Below are 12013 nucleotides of genomic sequence, written 5' to 3' on the forward strand. Positions count from 1 at the left end.
TCATTTCCTGCTGGGAGGTATCAACACAACCATTAGGAAGTGAAGGTCATTTGTATAGCACGGTCCTGTCTGCAGCAGCAGTTGGGTATAACTGCAGACATCTGGGAGAGCATGGGAGAAATGACTGTAGTGGAAAATGAGCTTCAAAAGCCCTGAGCAGTTTATGTGAGAAAGCCTTGTTACTATTAGTGAAATAGAGATTTGTTATGACGTTGTAAGGCTTAGCTGTGATATGCATCATATTTCCTTGGAATATCTGGCAGCTGTATCGCTGCTTAATATATCTATTAAATACCACATCTAGATGTAGGAGCAACCAGTAAAACTTGCTTATTTATCTTTGAAACCTTTGACTGAGTAAAGCATATCACTCTCTAGATAGATTCCCCCATTCAAGTCTACTCGATAGTTGAAATGGCAGCAATAAAAGAAGAAACTATAGATTTTCTTTCCAGCTCTGCAGTTACTGTGGACAAAACAAAGATGATCAAAATGCATTTATTTATTTATCTATTGCTGCTCTCTTTTGAATGCACCAAAAGTAAAACTCAAAAGAGTTCCCTGATGTGCTTGCACAATTGCATAAAGTATCCAAGAGGGACCAATAATCACTGTCTTTACAGAGGGTTCTCTGAAATCAATCATCAGAAAAGATTCAGCATTTTGGTTTTATTGGCATTCATGGTCATATTTATTGTCCCTCCGCTGGGACAACTCCGGGCTTTCTTGGCTGGTGTGTGCATGTGCACACACATTCCTTCCAGCGCCTTTCAACTATCAATTCACAAAGATTGCTTTCAATTCTGAAACTGTAACATTTCAAACAAGAGCGGCTGAAATAAAATAGAACATTAAAGCAGCCTCGTGGGTTCAGGCAAGTGCACGGCAACCGGGAAAGCCAAAAGGAAGGATCTTTTTGCTTTCCCACTTGATGAAGGTTACAGTCTCCTCGTGACTTGTTTTCTTAACTTTAATATCATTTGATATTTTTCCAGTCCTGTTATAGCCAGAGCTTTAGACACTTGAAATAGCTTGTGCATCAGGAGGAGCAAAGGGCAGCTCAACCTTGTCTCCTGTCACTTCTCCGTCTGCTCAGCCGGAGCCAGCACACTGTGTTAAATCGCTGAAGTTTGGAACAAGATAAATCCAGGTGGAGGCTGGGAAAAGGGAGAGAGATAAAAAGCAAGTGTGTACTCCTGGCGATTCCCTTGAATCTCTCCACATAACTGAAGAAACGCACGAACAAGGGAAGATTTGGTCTTTTTTTTTCATGACAAACAGAAGAGAGATTGTGATCTTCCCCAGGTAATGCTGTTAATACACTGGCTAGATGAAACGGGCTTACTTCTGATCTGCAGCACTGAAGAAGCAGCTTATATTAAGACCTGAAATTGCTTCTTATTTATTCTCCCTCCTGGTCTTGTTTGTTTGTTTGTGTGATTTTACAAGGTGGCTGTGGAAGGAAAGTTCACAGTGCAGCAGAGCCGAGGAGGCAGCGGGAAGGGGCTCCTCGTGCAGACCTATAATGGGTAATAACCTTCCCAAGTGTGTCTCTCCAAGCAATTAGACAGCATTAATTACCAGTTCAGGCTTTGGACATGCTAAATGTGTACACGTGCTCATTTACATGAGCAAAACTACCACGTACATGGTAATTTTATAAAAGGGGGGAGAGAGGGAGTTTAGGTGTGATTCAGAAGAGGGAAAAATCTGTTTCTACATTTTTTCCTGTGATGATTAGTCCAGAGTTCACAGAATAGCTATGTGAGTGTATATCCATTATACATCCTTACAGATCATATCATTGCATAATCAATACCTGGGAGTCATTTTAGCAATATGCTTTGATCATTCCCATTTTGGAAGTCAATTTTATAATGAGAATGGCAATGAAGACAAAGCCAGTTTTAGAGTAAGACTGAATGGAGACCAAGATGAACGTGATCAAACTATGTTATAAAGACTTAGAGATAGTAAGTCCAATAAAAGCTTCTGGCCGAGATAATCACAGGAATTCCCTGAACAAACTCCATTGTTCATCTAAAATGTTTCAGCAGGCATGAATGAGTTTAAGCAACAGCTCAAGTATAAGCCACCCAATGCCCTGTTGAGATGCCATTCTGCTTGCTGACGTGGCAAATCTCCCCACAGGGCAATGAGGCCACCACTGAGCTCTGAGGCTCTCCATACCTCCAGCAGTCTGGATCTGGATTGGAAAATGGGGGCAAATGCTGTGGAGAGAAGATCCAACTTTTCATTTGTCATGGTTTAAGCCCAGCCAGTAACTCAGAACCATGCAGCCACTCACTCACTCCCCTAAAGTAGCAGGAGAACTGAACAGTTCTTAATAAAACTATTAGCTGTAGACTATGGTTACTCCTTAGGGGCCAGATAGAGATCTCAATTAGAAGTTGAAATAATTTCCTGGCTCTCACAAGGCTTACTCTGACTTACAAGTAATACAAGCCAGAAGTTCCTCACAAAGCGTCGTGGTCACATTAGCTTTTACAATTTACATCAGTCAAGGAGTTGACTCTCAGCATTTTAGGGTTTGGCCAAGAGAGAAGGAATACAATTGAGTTGGGGCTCTGTTTTTGAAACCAATTTCTAACTAATAGTTTTTTCCCCTTCATTTTAATACATGATCCTCTCTTGTACCTATACCTGATTGAATGAAATATTACTGTGCTGTGTAATATCATTGCGTAGCCCCCTGGGTCATGCAGAAGGCATGTTACTGCATTTTCCACAATATGGGTACAATCTACCTTCCTGCACAGCCTGGAGGCTGAATCCCACAAGACAGGATGATGAGTGAGAGAGGACTACTCTTTAAAGCTTCTCTTTTAATAAGATATGGTAATTTTGAATTCAGCCCTGGGAAAGCAATAAATGAAGTGAGATTCATGGTGTTGTAGCTGTTTGGCACTGCAGAGGAGGCACTAAAGGTGCTTACACTGATGGCAGGAAAGGGAGATGCCTCTGCTGCTGATAGAGGTGCAGTGACAGCAGATTCAGGGACAGTAAGCAGTGTTTGCGCTGGTAGTTTCTAATCTACACCATGTGCACGGTGCCCCTGAGACTGGTTTGCAGCTGGGAATGAAGTGGGGACTATGATGATGGTGGGAGCAATGGGTGCAATATTCTGTGGGAAGCAGAGTGATGGAAAAGCTGAAAGCTGGGTTCTAGAAAAGATCTTCAAGCCTCTTACAGAGACCACTAACAATTTGCTCTTCCTCTAGGGAAACAGGGATATAGGGCCCAAACTGTGATGCTAAGGGGTCCTTTCCCTTAAAGCCTAATTCTCTGTTCACAATGCCACACCTAAGTTAAAACTTTAGCCCAGATTGAATGAAGCAACTTGTTTTCTGGTGAACTTCTACCTGAGTCAGGACTTTTGATCCTGGAAACAAAGATTTGTGAGGAAATGTACTTCATTTTAAAGTCAATTTTAAGATTAAAACTCTCACCGTAAAGTGAAAAGTAACTTCAAACTGGAGAACGAAAAGGTTGTATTAAAATAAAAGCAGCTTTAAAAGTGATATGTCAGTATTTTTGGATTTCTTTTTTGTAAGGTAAAATACTGATGATACCAACAGAATTCTGCATAATTTTCTATCCTGATGGGATTGCAGACCTGGACACAGTTTGCTGCTGTGAAGTTTTGTCAGCTGTCTCTGTATTTTAGCTATTATATCTTTATTGAGCCCCTTGAAAATCATGCCATTCATTTTGATGCAAAAATGACAACTGTGCTGTTCTGAAATGCTGATGCTTAACGGAGAAGGATGTTCCTCATACCTGAGCCTGGCAGGTGTATCTGTCTTGTCTTCATGAGTCCCTATGGGTTGCTTTAGGGACCAGACTACTGTAGGAAAGACTTTGTACATGACTGCCGCACTCAAACCCTGCTCTCTTTTCCCTTGTTTACAGTGCATTTGGGGTTTGTGGTGCTTTTTAATGTGAAACACCTTTAATGCTTTAAGCAGTGTTGACATGTGAGTCTTGTCACTTTATGAGGTGGAAAACAGTCACTGTCACTGACAAGTGAATAATAATAGGGATGAAAAATTAGCCATGAAGAGCAGGGCCTATGCATTACTGTGCTAACGACAAACACGGGCACATTCATACATCAGGATTAATCTCTAATAGAAAGTGGGCAATGCTCTGTTGCATTTGTCACTGCAGTGAGGGATATAGAAGCAGGGAAATCATCACCTACTGCTTTCTTAAAGCAGGTGGATTAAGAAATAGGTGAGTAGGATTTGATTGCCATGATGCAAACCTTTCATTTTAGGCTGTGTCTGGAGCAAGAAACCTCTGCAGAGGGACAACTGGGCAGAAACCCCATATAAAGTCATCTTTTATCTATATCCTTTTGTTTCAAAGTGCAGAAGTGTGTGCATCTGAAAATCCTTATTCTGACCAGGTTGGCAGGCTGGAGATGGGGAAATGAGTGTGAGTTTCAGCTCTACTCTTTTCATTTTCTGGCCAGGTTAAGGATAATTATTTATGAATCTGACCCAACTTTAACAAATGCTTTTGGGCAAAAGGGAGAGAGGGAGAACAAAAAAAAACCCCAAGGATAAAAAAATACGTAAGAATTGTAAAAGTTGGTTTCTACACTGACAAAGTGAATACTTTGCCTTGGCTGAAATGATGTTTTCCTTTGATATTGACCTAAATTTTAACTTTTCAGAAGGTTTAAAGGGATACAGGAACCTCCAACCTGGACTGCTGCATTTTGATATAAGCCCAGGGTACTCTGTGATCTATCAGGTTGTTCTCAACGCTTGTCTCATTCCATCTAGAAGGTAAGCAACACTTTGAGTAACAACTTAATCATGAATTTGTTTCAAAGGTTTCTTCTTAGGACAGGAACAGGAGGAGGCCAAAGGCCAGGATTTGTCTTCCATGGGAACACTGTGCTATGCAGAATTACCAAGCTTCTGTGTGCTAGGGGGTGAAGAGTTTAGTGCAGGTCCCAGTTAGCACAACTCAATCTCTTGGATCAGAAGAATGGCTTCAATAGTAAAAATCATCAAAATCCTCTTACCCCTGAATTTGACATTGTTAGTGATTTTCTGGTGAGTAATAACAAGAAACAAAAGAAGAGAGAGGAAGAGCATTAATGTGAACTGGTGCAGGTTTCCCATTAGCTACAGCTAATCAAACAGACAGAGCCCTTAAAGGTAATTATTGGAGCCAGCTGGAAATGTTTGCTGGAAATTGCATTCTGAGTAAAACCCGAGGTTCTTGCTGTATTTTTTGGTTTGGGGGAAAAAAATAAAAGTGCCTTAGTTTCAATCAGTCTTTGCCAGCATCAGCACAACTGCAGAGCTCCAGACCAAAAAGCACAAATAAGCAGTTTCATCTGGAAGGATGGTGGTATCTGACTAACAGCTCTGTAAAATCTGCCTGATTCCCTTGACAGACAATGTAAAGTGAAGATACACTCAGAGGGGAGGGAGAACTGGCTGAAGAGGGGGACCCTGAGGACCCCCAGATGAAAGCAGTTCCTTGGGTAGATGGGGCAGCAATTCGTGCTTCAGCCCCAGAAGGCGGCTGCCCCACCAAAGGCTCCTGATACATTTGCTGTCAGACAAATGCTCTTTCGTCGCTGCATGTGATTTAAATTAATCACTTTTCTCACATGTCCTGAGGCAAACCTGTTTGCAGCATAGGAATGGAGCTACCTGTGATAACTGACAGCCTTCACTCAAACAGGGATTCAGGACATACAAGCAAGCAGTGGAGAAAAGGAGAGGGAATTGCAGGTGAGAGGATCACCAGGCTGTGTTAAACACTTCTGTCTGAACTCAAGGTATCATCATGATTTTCAGATCAGAGCCTGTGGGGTGGGTTTCTGCCTCTTCTAGTGTTAATGAAAACAATTCCATCACGTAGCTGCCAAATACTACCTTGTATTGGTGTCTTGTGTAACAAATGGAAAAAATATGACAGCTTGGATTCAGAAGGGGAAGCATCTAATTGGCATTTGATATAACTCTTGCATTCCCTGAATTATATAGACACTGGGGGAAGACTATTTGAAAATGACTGCCTTTATCCTTGTTCCTGGAAACAAGGATACAATGGCAGAAGAGGAGACTGAGGGGTGACCTCATCAATGTTTACAAGTACGTAAAGGGTGAGTGTCAGGATGATGGAGCTAGGTTCTTTTCAGTGATGTCCAGTGATAGGACAAGGGGCAATGGGTGTAAACTGGAGCATAGGAGGTTCCATGTGAGCATCAGGAAAAACTTCTTTACTGTGAGAGTGACAGAGCACTGGAACAGGTTGCCCAGGGGGGTTGTGGAGTCTCCTACGTTGGAGATATTCAAGGCCTGCCTGGACAAGTTCCTGTGTGATGTACTCTAGGTTACCCTGCTCTTGCAGGGGGGTTGGACTAGATGATCTTTTGAGGTCCCTTCCAACCCTTGGGGTTCTGTGATTCTGTGTGATTCTGTGATGCATTAAAACCACAAAGTTACATCTAACCTTCCAGTTTGGCCTTCTCTGAGCCAGAGCCCAAAGGGTGCTCAGGCATTGGAACAGGCTGCCCAGGGCAGGGCTGCAGTCACCGTCCCTGCAAGTGTTCACACACCGTGGAGACGAGGCCTCAGTGCCATGGGTTAGTGGTGGCCTTGGCACTGCTGGGAATGGTTGGACTGGGTGAGCTTAAAGGGCTTTTCCAACCTGGCTGATTCTGTGGTTCTATGATTCTATGGTCATGGAAGGCACTGGATGAGCTCAGCAGCACTTTCATATGCATTAGCAGGCCCTTGCAGACATTTACTAAGGCCTTAGCTCAGACTAGGTACAGTAGTAAGGCCCAGGCTCAGTTTTAATCACTCAGCATCAGGAAGAAAGCTCTTATTCAGCACTTTGTCCAAAGCTCTCCCTGGATCAGACATTGCGGTGGAAGGTGAGGAGGAGTTTGGGCCTCTCTGCATGGTGGTAATTACAGCGTGCTGACATGGTTGACCACACTGCAGCAAGAGCATCTGAAAACCCTCCCTTTGTACTGCTCTTCCAGCGAGGCCCTTGATAGCGTAAATGCCCAGGTGAGAGCTCGCTCATCAATTTGATATGCTACATGTCTGATCCATCTGCCCTATACAGACTCTCTGATCCTTGACCCTGCTTTCCTTTCATCACTGCCTGCACTTACAAGATAGCAGCTATCTCTTTTCAACATTGGTCTGTTACACTTCTCGTCAAAGCTTTGCTTGCTAACGTCTTCCAGTGCTGAAAAGAGACTGGGTGAAACACTGACAACTTGCAAATGCTCTCTGTATTCTGCAAGAGCAAGACAGGCCTTTTCTTTCCCCAGGCTGCAGCAGTGCACTTCTGGAAACATCACGTTGGAGCAGGAGGCTCTCATGGTATGAGAAGTCTGAGCTTCCACAAAAAAAACCCCTTCTTGTCATTACATGCTTGAGCAAAACAAAGCAAAACTCTGCATGAATATTCTGGCAAGTACCAGAAGGGCAAGATTGATGCTGCCTTCACCCTCCCTGGCTTCTCATCACCCGTGTAATTAATACTCACCACCCCATGATAGATGGGAGATTCAGTGCCAATTGTGAATACTAAACAGGGAGAGTGGGTAGGTGACCCCTCCTCTCCCGAATTGACCTACTTAAAGGTATTCTCTGATGACCTGGGTAAATAGAAGCTTCTTGAGTTAGAGACAGGATAATGAGGTGTGTAGCCACAAGCTTTATCGATCTGCACTGCCTGGGTAACCACAAAGCCCTGGTAAAGGCTTCACATCCCCTCTCCCAGCATGCAGTGGAAGCAAGATAAAACTCAAAAGGGATTGTCTGCAGACAGCACCTTCTTTGTATGTTTAAAGCCTGATTAGGAATCTGCAAGGGTATTTCAAATGAAAGGAAAGAGAGATGTTCAAACCCTCCCATGAGCTGTGCATTAGGAATGGAGTCAGAAGTGCAGGACAGGCAGTACAAAGTACTTGTCTTTAGTGCAGGAGGGGAGATTTCAGGAAGAAGAAGGTTTTCCAGGTGGAATAGGCCCAGGAAGTGTGCAGTGGTCCAGATAGCACAGAGCTGCTGGGCAGGTTTTGATCCAAGCCATGGAACAGAGGGCTTCATGATGGCAGCACTGGCAGGCAGCTTTCACTTTACGATTGGTTTTGGGTTTTTTCCCAGCTGTTTTTTTCCTGCAAACATTTCAGAGAAATGCTGAGATCTATTCAGATTTTCAAGTATAGAAACCTGGAGTTGAGTTGGTGTTTGACTCTTTCAAAGTGCTCCCTAGGAAGGAACAACAAAAACCAGTATTTGGAAGCTATAGCAAGAGAGATGGGCAAGAAAACACATGAGGATTGTAAATGATCAACCGCTAAAACAAGCAGTGGTTTGAAACAAGCAGTTTCAAATGAAAATGTGGCAATTAATCATAGAATCATAGAATAGTTAGGGTTGAAAAGGACCTTCAGATCATCCAGTTCCAACCCCCCTGCCACCTAAGGCTTTGTTCAGCCTGGCCTTGAACACCGCCAGGGATGGAGCATTCACAACCTCCCTGGGCAACCCATTCCAGTGCCTCACCACCCTCACAGTAAAGAACTTCTTCCTTATATCCAATCTAAACTTCCCCTGTTTAAGTTTTAACCCATTATCCTTTGTCCTGCCACTACAGTCGCTAATGAAGAGTCCCTCCCCAGCATCCCTATAGCCCACCTTCAGATACTGGAAGGCTAAGAGGTCTAATCTGGGAGATGCTACTCAAGCAACTGTCAGATGTCCATCATTTGGCCCAAAATAGAGCTATGCAAGAGATCAGGCTTCTCTCAAAGCCTACCTTGCCATCACTACTTGATTTCAGTCTATCTGGGAACTTACAAGGTCTGCAAGCAAGAATTTCTGAGCAATGCTGAAGACATAAGAACATATGAACATATGTTCATATGAATTCAGTTCTCCAAGCCCAGCTCCTCCATATGGGTTGTTCATGTGCGGCTTGGACCTTTTCAACAGGTTGTGTCCCAGTGCCATTACAACTGAAAATGACAAAGCATGAAGACTAAATCAAGCTGTTATTGCTCCTCCAAGACATATTTTTACCCTTGGAAGTGGATTTTTGTGTAGCCACAGCAAACTCTATGGGATGTCTAACAGATGTGAACTTCTCAGGGTTCCAGCATCCTCGGTGTCCCTCTGAACAAGTGACAAAGTGCTCCATCTGTGCTAAGTGGATTGAAATGTCAGCCCCACGGTTGGGGTAAGCTGAGCAGGATTTGTGTTTAAGCTTTCCATGAATATATTTGATTAGCAGTTACCCTGGTCTGGTTTTAAATTCACCTTTTTTCTTACTGCTGCAGGATGCAATATTCATGTACTGCTAAATCAAATACTCCATTAACAGCCCCAGAGATAAATATTGAATTAATGGAATAATGCAGGTTAATAGTAGATCCACAGGATAATGCTGGAGAATACAGTGTATGAATTACACTAGCAGCTGAATCACTGCCCCTCACTGTGCTCTGACTGCAGGTACAATAAAAATAGCCCCAAAATGCTAAGCTATTTGAGATTTACATATTTACTGGGAATAGGCAATAGGTCAGGGATGTGGACAGATGCTTGGATGAAACTAGGACTGCCCATAAGCACTTAATGTTTCAGCCTCTCCCTTCCTGCTGAGAGGTAATAGAATGCACTGGTTGTCCCGATGTGCTGTTTAGTAACTGGGCAGCCCTGGATGCAGTGCAAGGACTGTCCCCTCCTGCCTGTGACAAAACCCAAGGGCAGTCAGAGCCCACCACCAGCTGAGTGGAAGGGCAAGGAGAGCCTGCTAGGATGTGCTTTTAAATTGTCCTCATGGCTCTGTTCTTAATTTTCCTTTTGGACAAGCCTGTCTAGGCAGTTACTGTATTTTTATGCCTGGCTTCATGAATATTTCAAGTAGGAAACTCATCCTGAATTTGTTTCTTTTTTGTCTTTTCTTCCAGGAAATGGATGTGTGCAAACTCGCCCTAATTTATGTAAATACGGAGGCGGAAGAGTTTCACTTCATTGTTACAAATTAAAAGTTCCCTGACATTTCCAATTAGCTGGAGAGAAAAGCAACACAACTATAAATACATCACAAAGCTGCAAAGTCTGCTGTGGCATGAACAGCACGCTCCCATCGCGACACCCAACGGTGAGGCTTTTGCAGCAGAGATTAATGGCATGGTGACCCATTGCCCTGGGGAGGTAACAGAGAAATTGTGGCAGGGAATAGCTGAGAACTTGGACACAAGGGCAAGGAAAATGGCATTAGGGCTAAACCTGACTCAGTGTTGCTCCTCTTGGCTGATATGAGGCTTAAGTGGGGAGAGGAGTAGGTTTAGGATATCAGCATGGTGATGTTTGACAGGCTTGCAAGACAAAGTTGCTGAAATGCCCTTTCCTGTGACCTGCAAAGCTGCTGCTGTCAGGGTCAAGTTTACTGTGAACATCTCTGCCTGAAACACATATGGGTGAGACAGGCAATTGCACTGGAGCAAAGAGATGGAGGCGGGTGGGTGGAATCCTGAAATGAGGGCAGGAATAGGACCGCTGCCTTCCCACAGGAGCCCAACACCCCTTGTTTACTCCTTCCTTGAAATCCATCTTGATCTGGACTAGGGAGGCCCCAGGAAGGGGTAGGAAGATGGAAAAGTCTCTTTTGCCCTGTGGTTTCTCCATACAGGAACCTGTCCTTAGCATAGATGAAAGGCACCATATGTGGGGGTGATCCCAGTGGATAGTGTAGTCTGTGCTAACCAAGCTCTGGAAGAATATATGGCACCCTCCCCACCCCAGAGTAAAAAGGGTGCAGGAATCATATCAGTGATGTAACTGCAGTTTTTCCTCTCCCCTCCTGCTTCAGTGTCTTCTACATGGCACCTACCTGTGTCACCCGACTCAGAGGCATAGCTATGGCTGGTGTGGAGGGGGGATCAGGATCAAGTGGGGCAACAAGCAGGTGAGTAGTATCAATCTGACCCTGCATGTTGGGTTTGATTGCTTTACACCCTTTGAGGTGGTAATGTGAAACATCTCATGCCTGGTTGCCCAGGTTGGAGGTCTCCCTGGCTTCCCTGGGCATTAGGATGCCTGGGAATGGGCATTGAGATGCTCGGCATCCCCATCAATGCCCCTTCAAATGCAAAAAAGCCATAGTTGAGGATTAATTCTCCTAGGTCATGCTGCCTTGTTCCCCAGCAAAGGGCATTCTGCTTTTTGGTGCTGGATGCCTAAAATTCCAGCAACATCATTTCCCTTTTTACAAATCCATCAGGCTGCAGACACAGTTGGGTACAATGTGTTCAGACATCCAGTGCAAGGAAAACTAATAATAATACTGATGCTTTTTATTGGCTTCACACACCATAGCTTGTACTTCTTCTCCCCAGGGCCAGATAAAAGTTTTGTGGTGTTATTTAAGCAAAAGCCCATTTTGGCATCAGAGCTGGCAGAAATACCGAGAGCTTCATTTCTCCCCCTTCCCCTTCTCTTCCTCCTCTTGTAATCTTTGATAAAGAAAAAAGTGTGCTCCAAAAAAGGTATGTTAATTAACAATTAATTCCTTTATCTTATAGCACTGAGACTTTAAGACCTGAAAAAGATGTAAAGTGAGTGGTAATTAGCTTTTTAGAGCATTAAATAAACAGTGACATGAACGACAGAGAATTAATGTTATGCATTTATTTTTAACAATATTTATATAGGCAGTTTTTGAACAGGGCCCTGTGGCAATCGTTTCCACTAATACAGGCAAAACAACACTGAGAAATAATTACATTTAGCCTGCATTAAGACAGCAATATGCAAATCAAAGGAATAATGAAGAGAAGCCTGTTAATAGGGTTTTTGGAGGCTGTACACTTGCATATAATACTGGGCTTTGTTTTCCTCTGAAGAATGCAGAAATTGCAACCCTCCATCATCTCAAGCCGCAGGCCTATGGCTCTGTGTGAATAGCACTGATACAGATGGGAGCTCCCAGCCAA

The 12013-nt window shown here is 43.6% G+C and overlaps 1 long non-coding RNA gene across 1 annotated transcript; it reads left to right on the forward strand.

Moving 5' to 3' along the window:
• The first annotated feature begins 5704 nt into the window (after positions 1 to 5704).
• LOC133267597 (uncharacterized) lies at positions 5705 to 11631 on the forward strand. The gene is made up of 3 exons (XR_009742808.1): positions 5705 to 5780; positions 9986 to 10179; positions 11417 to 11631. It is a non-coding gene; the product is annotated as an uncharacterized LOC133267597 (long non-coding RNA).
• The last annotated feature ends 382 nt before the right edge of the window (positions 11632 to 12013 follow it).

This window comes from Pezoporus flaviventris, unplaced genomic scaffold (genome assembly GCF_033815535.1).
Source record: "Pezoporus flaviventris isolate CSIRO_AGI_PZ_B2104156 unplaced genomic scaffold, CSIRO_AGI_Pfla_v1 ptg000008l, whole genome shotgun sequence".
In the NCBI taxonomy this organism is placed as follows: domain Eukaryota; kingdom Metazoa; phylum Chordata; class Aves; order Psittaciformes; family Psittacidae; genus Pezoporus; species Pezoporus flaviventris.